Genomic DNA, 13,241 nt, shown 5'->3' with positions numbered 1-13,241 from the left:
TCTGTACTGGGGGAAGCCTCCAGTCGTCCTGCTCTTACATGGTGATGGTGGAGTTAGATTTCAGAAAGTAATGCTGGGGGCGGCAATAGTTCTGCTCCTTGGTGTTTGTGTGCTATGTAATGTCTTCATTGCAGTTGGGCTGCAGGTGGTCTCAGGTTCCAGGACATGATCTGAAGGCATGTGACGTTATAGTCACATTGCTGCAGTTAAGCAGATCTGGGTACTGATCTCGACGTCTCAGTTGGAAAAAACTTGGCATTTTAATATAGGACTAAATAAACGCACCTCTGGCCTCATTTTATGTGCTCCTGAAGTTACCCAATTCTTACATTCCATCAGAGTTCCTTCTTTGCTTAACATGTCTTCTTTATATTTATTGGCTTTTAAAAGTGTTCTCCCTCATTCTATTTAATTTCAGAACAAAATTAATTGATGTATGTGGTTAATTTCTTTAAAAAAACTGGCCAGGCTGTCTGTCTGTCTGGTGCAATCACTTTATTCCAAAGTGTCACAGGAACCACCTTTTCGAAAGGCACCTGGCTGACCAAGATGGCAGAGAAGTAGCCAAACTAGATCACACACTCTAGCAGGCATCATGTGTGTGTACTTGCTACTCTGCACACATGACATATGTTGTCTGCACACATAACACATGGCATTTCCATTCCTGCATTGCGACATTTGTTTGTTCAAGCAGCAGACAGGTGCAAGGTAGTGCAGTGAACAAGTCAGGCCAAAGTTTTGGAAGACAGAGCTGTGCTTGCCATACAGATTATCTTCATCTGGCCTGCTGTTTTTAAGTTCAGTAGAGGATGTTGTTTCATCACCAGAGTAGAAGCAAGGTTAAACCGCCGGTCCAGTTAACTTCCACATGTGAACCAAGGGACATGCCATCTTGTCCTTTCTTCCCAGAAAGCAAACTGTCCAAGATCAGCCCTGGGCTCAAAGACACAGGCACATGGCTGTGGTCCTTCTGTTACTTGTTTGATATATGGGATACCATTAAAATTATCAGCATATAATCATCTGGCGCTCCTATAGAAGTAGAGTTTATATAATTGTATAATTCTGCCACAGAAGCCTGCTGTCCTTGAGTCACCTAGCAGCAGACATCAGGATGTGAGGGGGAGAAGGGAAGCAGGGCTATTCCATGGGCTTTGCTGAAAGACCAGGGCTGCCCACCCATGAGACAAGGGGAGGAAACTACCTCAGGCAGAAAGATTCCCTGGGGCAGCAGTTCCCAATGTCAATCTTTCTTTCCCCTTTGTCCCTGATGTGTAGATATTCCCTCCCCCTTCCTCTCTGGCAGGGAGGGGCATCAGTGTCTTGGGGTCTGTTCTTAGGTGCCAACATATCTTGGGCCAGCCCTGTGAAAGGCCAACTGTTTTTGGCCCTTCTGCCCTTTATCCCTGTTGTTGTTTATCTTGACATTGGAAATATTGTTACAGAATATAAGGGAAAATAGGGAAATTAAAGGTATAGAAGTGGGGCGCCAATCATATAAATTAAAGGCATTTGCTGACAATGTGGTGTGAACATTGGAACAACCAACAGAGAGTGTCCCCAAGGCATTAGAAGAAGTGGAAGGCCTTAAAAGAAACACAGAAAAGACTAAAATGTTGGTTAAAAACATGGACGACCAGTCGAAAAAGGTTTTGGAAATGGTAAGTGGCTTAAAAATAGGTAAGAAATACCTAGGGATTTGTCTGACAATGAGAAATCTCTATTTCAATATAATTATATTAAACTGTAGAAAGATAATAAAAAGATGGAGATTTGGGGAAGAATGAAACTCTCCTTATTAGATAGAATCTCAGCCATTAAAATGAATTTACTGCCTTAAAATGTTGTCAATCCCGATTGTTCAGTCCATCCCGACTGTTAATAACTTAAGTTGTTTCAAGGAAAGGAAAGAATATATTTCTAAATTCATCTGGCAGGTGAAATAGCCTCGAATAACATCTATCAAAACATAAAATTTTGATAGATACAAAAGAAAGAGGGGGCTTTGCCTAGCCAGACCTAGAATTGTATTATGAGGCAGCTTGTTTGTGTTGGCTAAGGGAATGGATTGTATTGGGAAATGCACACATTTTAGATTTGGAAGGCCAAAATACGAAATTCAGCTGGCATACATGCCTTTGGTATGAGAAAGCTAAAATTTATAAGCGTTTCATGAACCATTAGGATAAATTTTTATGGAGTCTGGGAGAAATACAAAAACTTGATGGAAAGGAAAACACCCCATTGGTTATTGCCAACTGAAGCAATCATAATCAAGAGACTCAATATAGGTAGATGGTGGGCGACCTATAGAGACGTGCTGGACTTTTCAGGGAGTAAACCCAGATTGAAACCAATGAAAGAAATAAGGAGACAAGTTACTGATTGGTTACAGTATCATCAACATATGATAGGTTTAAATTAGATAAGAAAAATGGATTTTGGGACCAAAGCTCACAATTTGAAAGACAGTTAGTGCAGAATAAGGAAAAATTATCATCATTATCATCAAAAATGTATAAACTATTCCAGTGGTACCTTGGGTTAAGAACTTAATTCGTTCTGGAGGTCCATCCTGAACCTAAAACTGTTCTTAACCTGAAGCACCACTTTAGCTAATGGGGCCTCCTGCTGCCACCGCGCTGTTCTCATCCTGAAGCAAAGTTCTTAACCCGAGGTACTATTTATGGGTTAGCGGAGTCTGTAACTTGAACCGTATGTAACCTGAAGCGTATGTAACCTGAGGTACCACTGTATTGGAATGGGAAACAAAAGATGAGCTGGTTAAAGCTTCAATGACCCACTGCGCAATGGATATATTGTATAATACAGAACTAAACCTCTGGCAGAAACTTTGGAAAAAAGATTTGAAATTTACGGCATGCCACACATTGAAAGAGAATTACATTAAAATGATTCATAGATGGTTTTTAACTCCAAGTAGATTGGCTAGGATGTATAAAGCGGAATCTGATTTGGGTTGAAAATGTAAAGAAATGGAAGGACCTTTTTCCATATGTGGTGGGCATGCAAAAAAGTTAAAGAATATTGGGAAATGATATATAATGAGATGGGAAAATGTTTAAAAACAACTCCCCCCCCCCCCCCAAACCAGAGGCATTTCTGTTAGGAATTGTCCAGACAAAGGTTCCTAGGTGTCAGAAAAACCTATTTATGTATGGAACAATGGTAGCTTGGATTTTGTTAGCCCCAAAATAGGTGAAGGAGGTCCCTAGCAAGGAGGATTGGCAACTCAGGATGATAGAATATGCAGAGTTAGCTGGTCTAACAAGTAGAATAAGAAAACAAGAAAAACAGGTATTTAAAGAGGAGTGGAAAATTTTCATTGAGTATGTAGAAAATAATTGTGCACAGTTGAACACGTTGGCAGTACTGTATTAAGGTAAATTCAATAGCATAACATATTTGAAAGTGATGCAAGATAGGAGAACTGAAGTAGATGGATATATTAAAATATGCATGAATGCTAGATAATCTAATAGAATCTTGGAAGGGAAGGGAGGGAAGTCATTGAATCTGAATGCGCACAAGTTAAACGCGCGCAAGTTGCGGGTTTACGGTGCTATTAATCTGAGTTGTTGGAATGATTTAATAAATAAGCAAACAAATGAAGGCGGGGCTTCCCAAAACCAAACAAAGACCCGTCCAATGACTCTGGGCGGCGCCATGTTGGCGGACGGGGCCTTGTTTCAGGAGCGCCTCCCTCTCCGGAGGACTACAGTTCCCGTCATCCTCCGCGGGGCGGCGCGTTCTTATGAGGTCACCGCCTCCCCGCCCGCTTCCCGGGCTATATGTGTCTGTGCGCCGGAGCGGCCGCCGCTGCTGCTGCTGCTTCTGCTTCTTCTTGTGCCGCTGCTGCTGCCCCGGAGGCTCCGCTCGGCTTCTGGCCCGCCGCCCTCGCCCTCTTCCTCGCAGGCCGCGGAGGCGCTGGCCAGCCACTTCCGCCCCCTTCGGACTCCGCTCCGGCCTCGGCGCGCGGGCCTCGCTCCCCGCCCGGCTGCGGTGTCTCCGGCTGCTGTGGTGTTTTGAGGGGCTTCCCGGAGGGAGGAGACTTGTCCGCGGGAGGAAAGCGCCGCGGGTCCCGTCCTGGGTGAGCAGCCTCGCGCTCCGCTCCGGGTTTTGTTTCCAGTCACCATTTGTCGGGTTTGGCCGGGACGCGAGGAAACGGGGGGAAGGCAGTTTTTATGAAGAATTAAACTGTAAAAGCAAGAAAACGGTAAAAGGAAGAAAAGAATCAGTTCGTGTTTACCCCCCGAATGTGTGTGTGCGCGTGTCCCTGGATTGTTTTCCGCCTCTTGCGTCGCCGCTGTCTTGAGGTTTGCGGGCTGTTCTTTGTCCTCCTGGAAAGGGAAATCGCACAGGCGGCCGAGCTCAGCCTCTTCCTCTGGCAAAAACCTGGCTGTGGTTGGAGTCATTTTATTTTGGGGTGGCGGTGCCTTTGTCATGGAGCTTTTCTAGGGGAAATCTCTCCTTTTTAGGGGGAGCCCGAAGCGTTTCCTAAAGCTGGGTTTGCCCAGGACTAACTAAAGTACAGTAGTCCTGGACGTTAGCTGAATAATAAAAAAGGCAGAACAAAGTAAGCAGTATTCCTTTGTGCTAATGTGTAAAAGCTTTTTTCTCCTGTGTTCTTATGTCCCCACCAAAGGATTTCCCACCTCTAAAAGGAAACAAGTTTTTGGTGTGGTGTTTATCCTTTTAAAGTTTGCTTTTAAAAATTGGCCTTGTGTCCTCGGTCTCAATTAACCCTAGTGTGATGTATTTGTAGCAAAGTTATTTTCCTTCTCCAGTTTCTTTTAAAGGGCTAAAATAGAGGAGGAGGTGTTGTTTAATTTCTTATTTGTTTTTATCAAAAGAGGAGTACAGTAATTTGAGATGATGAGGGTTTTGATGTTGTCATCTTTGTGCTTTAGTTATGATTTGGTTCAATCTGTCAGTGTGTCATCTCTTAAAGGGAAATCTTTTACACCTGCTCCTACTAATTTGAAGTTCTGTGTTATACTGTTTCATTTAAAAACCTGCAAAACATAGTTCCATGAGTCTTGGTTTATGACTTTGTACTTTTCTGTGAAGTGTTTTATCACATTACCTTTTAAAAGGCTACATGTTTTATATTGGCTGGGAGTCAACTGACTTTTTCAGTACAATCATTGTGATTCCTCTTCTTGGCTTTCTATCAGCTGAATTCCAGTTTTATCTGTTCTGAATCTGAGCTGTCCCGCAATGGAATTATTTTTTTCTATGCTTAACTTGTAAGGGGGAAGGAAAGTGGAATGGCCAGAAGTGAGAGTGAAGCTAAGTTTCCTGTTTTCTATTTTGTATCTCACAAAGCATATTATAATGAAAGGTATAGTAGCATGCTGGATGTTTATATTAGATGTGCTGCTTATAGTCTAGGGTGTTTTTGCCTGTATGCTGTACGTTGGGTTTAATATCTCTCACTAAAATTGATACTTCCTGTAAACTGTCAGTATTATCCAAACATCTGGTCCATTGACAAGATATATTTTCATGCTTGTGTTCCCAGTTTGATATTCAGAGAACATATTTTAAGAGAACTAATTCTGATACTAATACTAAAAAGTGCTCCTGAGGTTTTGGCCCTATTAAATAAATGCAGCATTGCTGTTGATCTTTGGAATTATTGACTGATGAATATGGAAAAACTATGAATACACCAAGGCCAACTACTACATACATCGACTGGGAAGTAGTTTCAAGTGAATCCAAGTGCCTTGTTTCAAAATGTATTATATTTGAGGCACAAGATCAAATGCACCACTTTTGAAGTCTGAGCTGTCAGCAGGTTTTATTACCACCCGTGCACTTCAGTGGTGTTTTTTAAAAGTTTTGTTATTTGTGAGCTTACATGAGAGATTCTTGGAAAACTTGTTTAAATGGTTTAGAGACCTCGTTATGGTCAGGGATTTTCTTCTTAATAGGGTTTTTTTTTTTAATCTAAACTGACAAATAAAGGTAGAAAGAGGATCTACTCCTAATTTCAGCATGTGTAGCCTTGCCTTGTGTCTCTCCCCCCTCCCCCCACTCCCAGGGTGGAGAATATATTGATTTTGCTTTATAGGTGGTCCTACTTGCTCCTTGTACATGCTTCAGCTTCAGATATAATCAATTATGACTGTTTTAAGCCTAATGTGGATATGCCTGGTCTGAATGGTGATCACTCTTTGACTGACTGACTGGTCAGGAAAGGGATTTGGAAGCTGTGGTGGATTAGTCAGTGAAAAAATCAGAAAAAATCAAAATAAAAAACAAACTAAAATAGGTATTTATCTTAAAAAATTATCTGAAAAATAATAATTGTGGTTTAAACTCTGTTGCAGCATTCAAATAATTTTCAGTAGCAGTTTCAAGTATGATGTAAAATTTAAGTTAGACTAAAGATTACTAAATTTTAATATAGTTATGTTATGTCAGTGAATAACTGATGAGAAATTGAAGTAAGGAGTAGATGGGAAGTTGGGTCTATAGATCATTAGGAAAAGAATGAGCAAATCTATGAGTCCACACTTGGAATACTCTGTACAGTGTTGGTTGCCACGCCTTGAAAGGGATGTATTGAACTGCTGGGAAAGGTTATGAATAGGGCAAATAAAATGATCAGGAACAACTCACCTAAAAGGACAGGTGACACTGTTTGGCATTATTTAGCTTAGAAGTAAGGCAAGTAAAGTGGGGTTATGATAAAAGTGTATAAAACCGTGTGGCATGCAGAAAGTCCCTAGGGGAAGTTGTGTCCCCCCCCCCCCCAAAAAAAAACCTAATACTAAAACCTTAGGTTTCCCAATGAATTGAGTTTTATGGAGTGCAAGACAGACAAAAAGAAGTTTTCACAAAGCACATAGTTAAACTATGGAAATTTGCTACCACAGAATGTTGTGATGGCTACAAACTAGGATAGCTTTAGAAAATGTTTAGACAAATTTATGGAGGATAAGGCTATTGGTGGGTACTTGTCTACAGGATCAGAGGCAGTGCCCTAGTCACTGAGAATATTAGTTGCTGAGGAGCAACAGCAGAAGAGTGCTCTTATTGCCCTCATGTCCTAGTTGGTGGCTTCTCAGAGGCATCTGATTTGCCATTGCAGAAACAGGATGTTGGAGTAGATGGGCCTTTGGTCTGATCTAGCAGGGCTCTCAGGACCCTCCTCCTCGCTCCAGTTTTGAAGGATTGCAGTTGCATGTATTGGACTGGATGTGGGTGTGTAGTGCAACCTGACCTGCATGAGGAAAAGTCATAGGCCTAAGCAAATGTTTGTTGCGGACAATACATGGATTCAACACAAGTAGAGTCACCTTTGAATGGAGTTTTTGTTGTGATGCACAAATGCCAAGGCTTAGTAGGTGAAGCTGCTTCAATTCAAATGCTGTTGGGTTCCCACTTCACTCCCCATCCCCCGCCCCCAGCAATAATTCTGGTTTCCCTGTACTAAATTCCAACAGCATAAGTCGGGAAAAGTGTGAGTTTGCATGTCCAGAGCTGGTAAATATAAAGAGATTTTATGTCAGCCTTTAGATACAGTGGCAGAACTGTATAGCTTGTGAAGGGAAAGTAGTATCTTCAAAATGACATAATTTATTTTCATAAGCTTGATGATACAGACCTAAATTCCCAAAGCTATTGGAAGTCTAATACAGCTTCATTCTCAGAAATAAGGTAGAGGTTATGTTTAATTCATATATTATGCCACCAATTAATGTTGATGAAATTGAGCACAACCAGAGTTAAAGCACTTAAAAAACCCCATTGCTATATAAAAAGGAATGTGATAGTCAAACTACAGTAGTTTACTATACAGATGTTCTGCTATTTAGATTGGTAAGATTTTAAATGGATATTATGCTAGCTAGGGTGTAGAATTGGAGGTTTTCTCTCTTTGCAGGAAGTCAGATGAATCCACCTTCATATCTGTACTGTAATCAGGCAAATACTGAATCACAGAATTGTAGAGTTGATCCTGTGGATCATGCAGTCCAACCCCCTGTAATGCAGGAATCTTAACTGAAGCATCCATGACAGATGGCCATCTGCTTAAAAACCTCGCATGATCAAGAAGCGGGAGTCTCTTAAGAAAGGAGTCAGAAAGTTCTTCCAGATGTTTACTTGGAATCTCCTTTCTTGTAACTTGAAGCCATTGGTTCAGGTTCTGGCCTCCAGAGCAGGAGAAAACAAGCTTTCTCCATCTTCCATGTGATGGCCCTTGAAGATATTTGAAGATGTATTCTCTTCTGCTGACCTGCTTTCTTTAAAATGGTAGATTAAAAGGTGACCAAAAAAGGAACTGTGTACCTCTGCTTGATTCTCTGTTTGTTGATCATAGTTTTGAGGATGAAAATATGCAAAGATCTACTCCCTTTAGCTTGTCCTTGCTACAGCTTTTGAGGCATTTCCTATTTTTGGAAGACATCAAAGGACAGACTCAGTAGGTTCCCATTGAGAGGCAGATCTCCAGCTACACAAGTCTGGATTCTGTGTAATTAGGAAAGGAGGAAGGAAAATTTAAAAATCTGAGTCCTTTTGTGCTTCTCTCAACCTGTGTTTAGGTCTGTACACTGGCATTATTTCATCTGTGTTGTATTTCTTTCAGTGTTAGAAACTGGCATAGGAATGGTAGGACCCATGCCGCTCCTGGGACCTAGGTTATGGGTGGCAAAACAAAATGTCTAGGCACATTTTTTTCCTGCCCTTCCACCAGACCAGGCAGCCTCACAGCAAAAATAAGAAAGCCCCCTGGTGAATCAGGTGGTCTGTAGAGTAGTGGTAGGAAAAAGAGGCTTTTGCAGCTGCACAAAAGACATGCAGTGATGGGGAAATCAGGTGTTGGGCGGGGGTAGCGCAGCAGCAAAAGAGGCGTGTTATTTGCTTCCGTTGTGGCTGGCAGACCAGCTGACTGCAGCTAGGCAGGTGGAGATGCTAGGCACCAATAGTGTCGCCTGGACATTTTCCATCCAGTCACAAATGGCCGGTTGCAAAATGCGACTGGCACCTGGCTAATTTCAAACACTGGTTCTTACCCTGGAACAAAGCTCAAGAGTGATGTCCTAGATCAGAGGTCATCAAACTAAGGCCCGCAGGCCTGATACGGCCCACCGGGCTTGTTAATCTGGCCCGCAAACCTTACAGACCCTGCCACGCGCTCGGTCAGTCCCCGCTCTGAACAGGCATGGCGCAGAGGCCTCGCCATGCGGAGGCTGACTTCTGCGGCACGGCTTGGCTTCTGATTGGCTGCAGAAAGCTCCAGCAGCCAATTAAAAACCGTGGGTGCCTCTGGACGGGCAGCAACATTGGCATGGCTTTTGATTGGCTTCCTTCTTGCTGAGGCGGCCGAGCGGGAGGAAGCGGCCGAGCAGGAAGGAAGCAGCAGCAGCGTGGAGGCCAGCAGCATGGGCTCTGTGCCCCGCCGAGACAGAGAACGCCGACGCTCCCAAAGACGAGGCAGCGTCAGCAGCTGCGGCATGAGTGGCACAGGCAGGGAGGTGCTTTCAGGAGGCGGTGGGTCCGGCCCCCCACAAGGTCTGAGGGACAGTGGACCAGCGCCCTCCTGAAAAAGTTTGCTGACCCCTGTCCTAGATCTCCCTAATGTGCTTTTAGGCATCATAAATATGTGCTGTTCAGCAACATACTAGGTTTCTAGATTGTAAGGCATAGGCATGGGCTTGCCATATTAGTGTGTGTGTGTGTATGTGTGTGTACATTATTAATAATTTTCGAGTTAACAATTTGGTGATTTGGCATTTTTCAATTTATCATTTCATGGTAAAGTAGAACTTGGTCATAGTTGACCATCACCCAAATTGATAATAAATCTAAGGCCTTTGGACTATACCATAGTGGACTTTCCTGCCATGTGCCTCTCTTAAAATAAACAGAACAGAACTAGCCTTTCTACAGCTTCGTTGAAGATGGTTCTCTCTTATGCCACCTCGGAGCAAAGGAAGGTGTTGGCGTGATAGCAAGAAAAGAAATGGGCATGTGCACTCCAGGATTCTTGCAGAAGGAAATAACACATGAAAGGGGGGGGGGGGGAGTCCTTTCTTTAAGAGAAAGATATAGCATTTTCCCATTTGCCTGTGCAGTCAGTCAGCTCAAAGTGTATGTGCAGTGCTCACAGATGCTCGCTTGCCATTGCCTTGAGATAGTGTTGTTGGGGAATCTTCTCCTTGCTCACTTGATTACATCAGTAAGAACTAGCTAGAACAGGGGGCAGCAAACTTTTTCAGCAGCCGGCCAGTCCACTGTCCCTCAGACATTGGGGGTGGACGGACTATATTTTGTGGGGGGAAATGAATGAATTCCTATACCCCACAAATAACCCAGAGATGCATTTTAAATAAAAGCACGCATTCTACTCATGCAAAAACATGCTGCTTTTCTCATCCCTCCATGGTCACAAAAGCCTCCTTCCTGGTGTGGACAGGAAGAAAACTATAGTGTGAGCTGAAAATGTGGTGCTTTTGTTGGACTGTATGTGTGCATCTTGTGTGCATCTGACTTTAACACCTATGATCTGAATATGCATCAGATTCTAATGAAGATATGGGAACATTAGACTTAAAAGTCACCAGCATTATGTAATGATGGGTAGGAGGAGGAAAGGGCCGTGGGCTGGGCCTGGTCAAGTATACTGTTGTAATTGTGGGAAGAGCAAGGAGAAAGGTTGCCTCTTGCCGTGCCTTTCCTTGCCACCTACAACTTTGCCATCCGCAGGCAGGTGAGGTGAGGCTTCTCTCCCACATCCCAGGCAGCATCAGTAAACTCAGATCAGTGTTCACAGAGGTAAAGTGTGTAATGGGTGATTCTGCATGCAGCTTGCAGGTGCAGTTGTTCCTTACATGCTATGCAGTCTCAAGCAATGGCTCACATTTGTAAATGAGCTGTTACAGGTTAAACACCGGCAATCAAGCTTTCATATTGCCTGATGTCACCTAACTTTACAACAGAGTCTGTTCTAAAGTTCAGTTGTGAGTCAAATAATATCTCCCAGCCCCTTGGTTTCTCTTAGATCCAGGAAGGCACAGGTTACCTTCAGTGCCAAACCATTGCATTTAGGTGTGTGACTGTTTGAACTGCCATATAAGTGAATGATAACAATTTGCTAGGTAAGGACAACATACAATTGAAAAAGCATGGAGCTAAACTACATGGCTTGCATGTGATTAGCAAAAAAATCTGAAATTCATTACATATGTAGCCTTTCTATATTGTAAATATGTTCCTTTCAGAGAAAGTCATAGCTCATTCCACTTCTGTAATGTACCACTAGGGATATGTTGCTAATTCTAAAAATATGTCAGTTCCTCAGTTTCCCACCATCTGCTGCAAACTTTGCTCCACCCTCCTTTTTGGCTGTTGTGTACATGCAGGTTTTCCTCTGCAGAATGAGAAAAAACAAATGTAGTTAGTAGTTAGAGTTTCCGTGGTTACTTGTTTGATTCCAGGAAATAAAAGGAAATGGCTTAAAGCTTGTCTAGTAAACTTGGGGAACAAGCATAAAATTAGGCATCTTATGTGTGCTGTTGACTTTTATTTATTTTAGTTTTCGTGCAGTCTAAACCTTTGCATTTTATTTTCCTATTCTGTTAAAGTGAAAATAGCATTTGTCCATAGTTTTGTGACTTCTTCATAGACTAGATCCCCTTGAATCTGTATAGGGAGAAATAAATGCATTCTTTTGCTAGCGTATCAGATTGCCTAACCAAAGGCAAACTGCACTGTACCTGTAGCTACTTTATAGGGTGGCAGCATGGTTTGGTCATGTGCATTACAATGTTCACAAGGTGCTGTGTATAAACAAATGTAGATCACGAGAAGCATGTAAATAATAATTCATTCAATTATGAGTCAGTTTGATGAGTTGTACTTATTAAATCATTTAAAATATTTTGGCTCTTGCGGTGCTTCAGCTCACTGATCTCTGTAGCACAGTTCATGTGGCAGCTGCCTGAGTAAGCCAGCTGAATGGCATTGTATATTGTTTCTATGAGGCAACTTACATGATGGGGTTTAGCAGCTTTTCATAACCTGTGCTACTATTTAAAATGGCAGATATTGGTCCTCTGCCAAGCCATGTGCAGCATTTAGTCGTGCTTTGCCAGTTAACTCTAATATTTCCTTCAGAGATCACCTTGATGGGTATTTTAAAAGGGCGGGGGGGGGGGGGGCTTCAAGTGGAAATGATTAGCAAGTTCTGCTTTTGTTCTTCAAAGCCATAGCTGCTATATTCCTGGCTCTTGGCAGACTCTGCCTGCAAGTACTTCGTGTTCTGCAGGACTTGTGCCTGATTTAGAGTATTGCATGTACTGAAAGCTCCCAAACCAGATTTTGTTCAGTTTTGTACTCTGCATCTAGTTTTATTAAATTCCCTTTGAATCTTGCTTTTCATGGAGGATTTTAGGCTTCACCAGTCAATACTGGTGCATGGAAATAATAATAAATAGCCTTCTTCATTCAAAGGAGTGTCTTTGGATTGAGCTACTTTATGGTGTAAATCACAATTAAGAGGCTCTGATTAAACTTGTCAGGTTTGTTTGTTATTAATATCTTAACATCATGATGCAATTATTCCCCAGGCGGTTTAAAAAGCTGAGACAATTAGTTCTGTGAAACTTTTGGCTAGCCTATACTGTAGTTTTGTTTCAGGTAGCCAGTAAGGCTACGTTTCCATGTAATGCTAAACTTTGCTTTAGTAAGCTCTGTGGTGCACACAGCTCAAGCCCTTCTGCTCTGCTCCTGCCTTCACACAAGTGGGTAAACTGGGAAGGGAATAACTTAATATGTCTAGGGCTGTGCTATAAATCGATATACTGTATCGTCTGATAGCAAATTTTAAATCAAATCAACTTTCTTTAAAAAAATGACCCTGCAATATATTGCAAATTGTGTGTGAGGTATTCAAAAAGCACAATATTGGAATAACTGGGAAGCCGATGCTTCTTCCTGTGTGTTCAGCCCTTGCTAACTCCGCCTCAGCTCTTCCCTGCCATCGCTACACAAAGAACTGCAGCCTCTTTCAGTTATCACAACCTCTTTTGGTTGTACTGCTGCAAAAATCGCCTTTGAGAACTAGTTAAAAGCTGAGCAAAAATCATCCCTTCTGTGGGATTGCGCTGCTGCGCTCGATATCTCTCTCTCTCTCTCTCTCTCTCTCTCTCTCTCTCTGTGTGTGTGTGTGTGTGTGTTAAGTGTTTCCCTTCTGAACTTCC

General features: G+C 42.4%; 1 protein-coding gene across 3 annotated transcripts in view; it reads left to right on the top strand.

Moving 5' to 3' along the window:
- The window catches only part of PELI1 (pellino E3 ubiquitin protein ligase 1), a 75,094-nt gene that overhangs the window by 9,514 nt on the left and 52,339 nt on the right, over window positions 1-13,241 (top strand). Inside the window, exon 1 of one of the 3 annotated variants that reach the window (XM_083435401.1) lies at window positions 3,771-4,223. The exons of 1 other annotated variant lie outside the window; for it this stretch is intronic. The gene's annotated coding sequence lies outside the window, so the exon portion shown is untranslated. Of the gene's footprint in view, window positions 1-3,770; window positions 4,224-13,241 lie in introns of those variants that run through there. One more of the 3 variants, XM_083435400.1, reaches the window with a different exon arrangement.

Source organism: Podarcis tiliguerta (genome assembly GCF_965153285.1).
Source record: "Podarcis tiliguerta genome assembly, chromosome: 3".
Taxonomy (NCBI): Eukaryota; Metazoa; Chordata; class Lepidosauria; order Squamata; family Lacertidae; genus Podarcis; species Podarcis tiliguerta.
The sequence above is the reverse complement of the archived record's forward strand: the minus strand, read 5'-3'. Positions and strand labels throughout refer to the sequence as shown.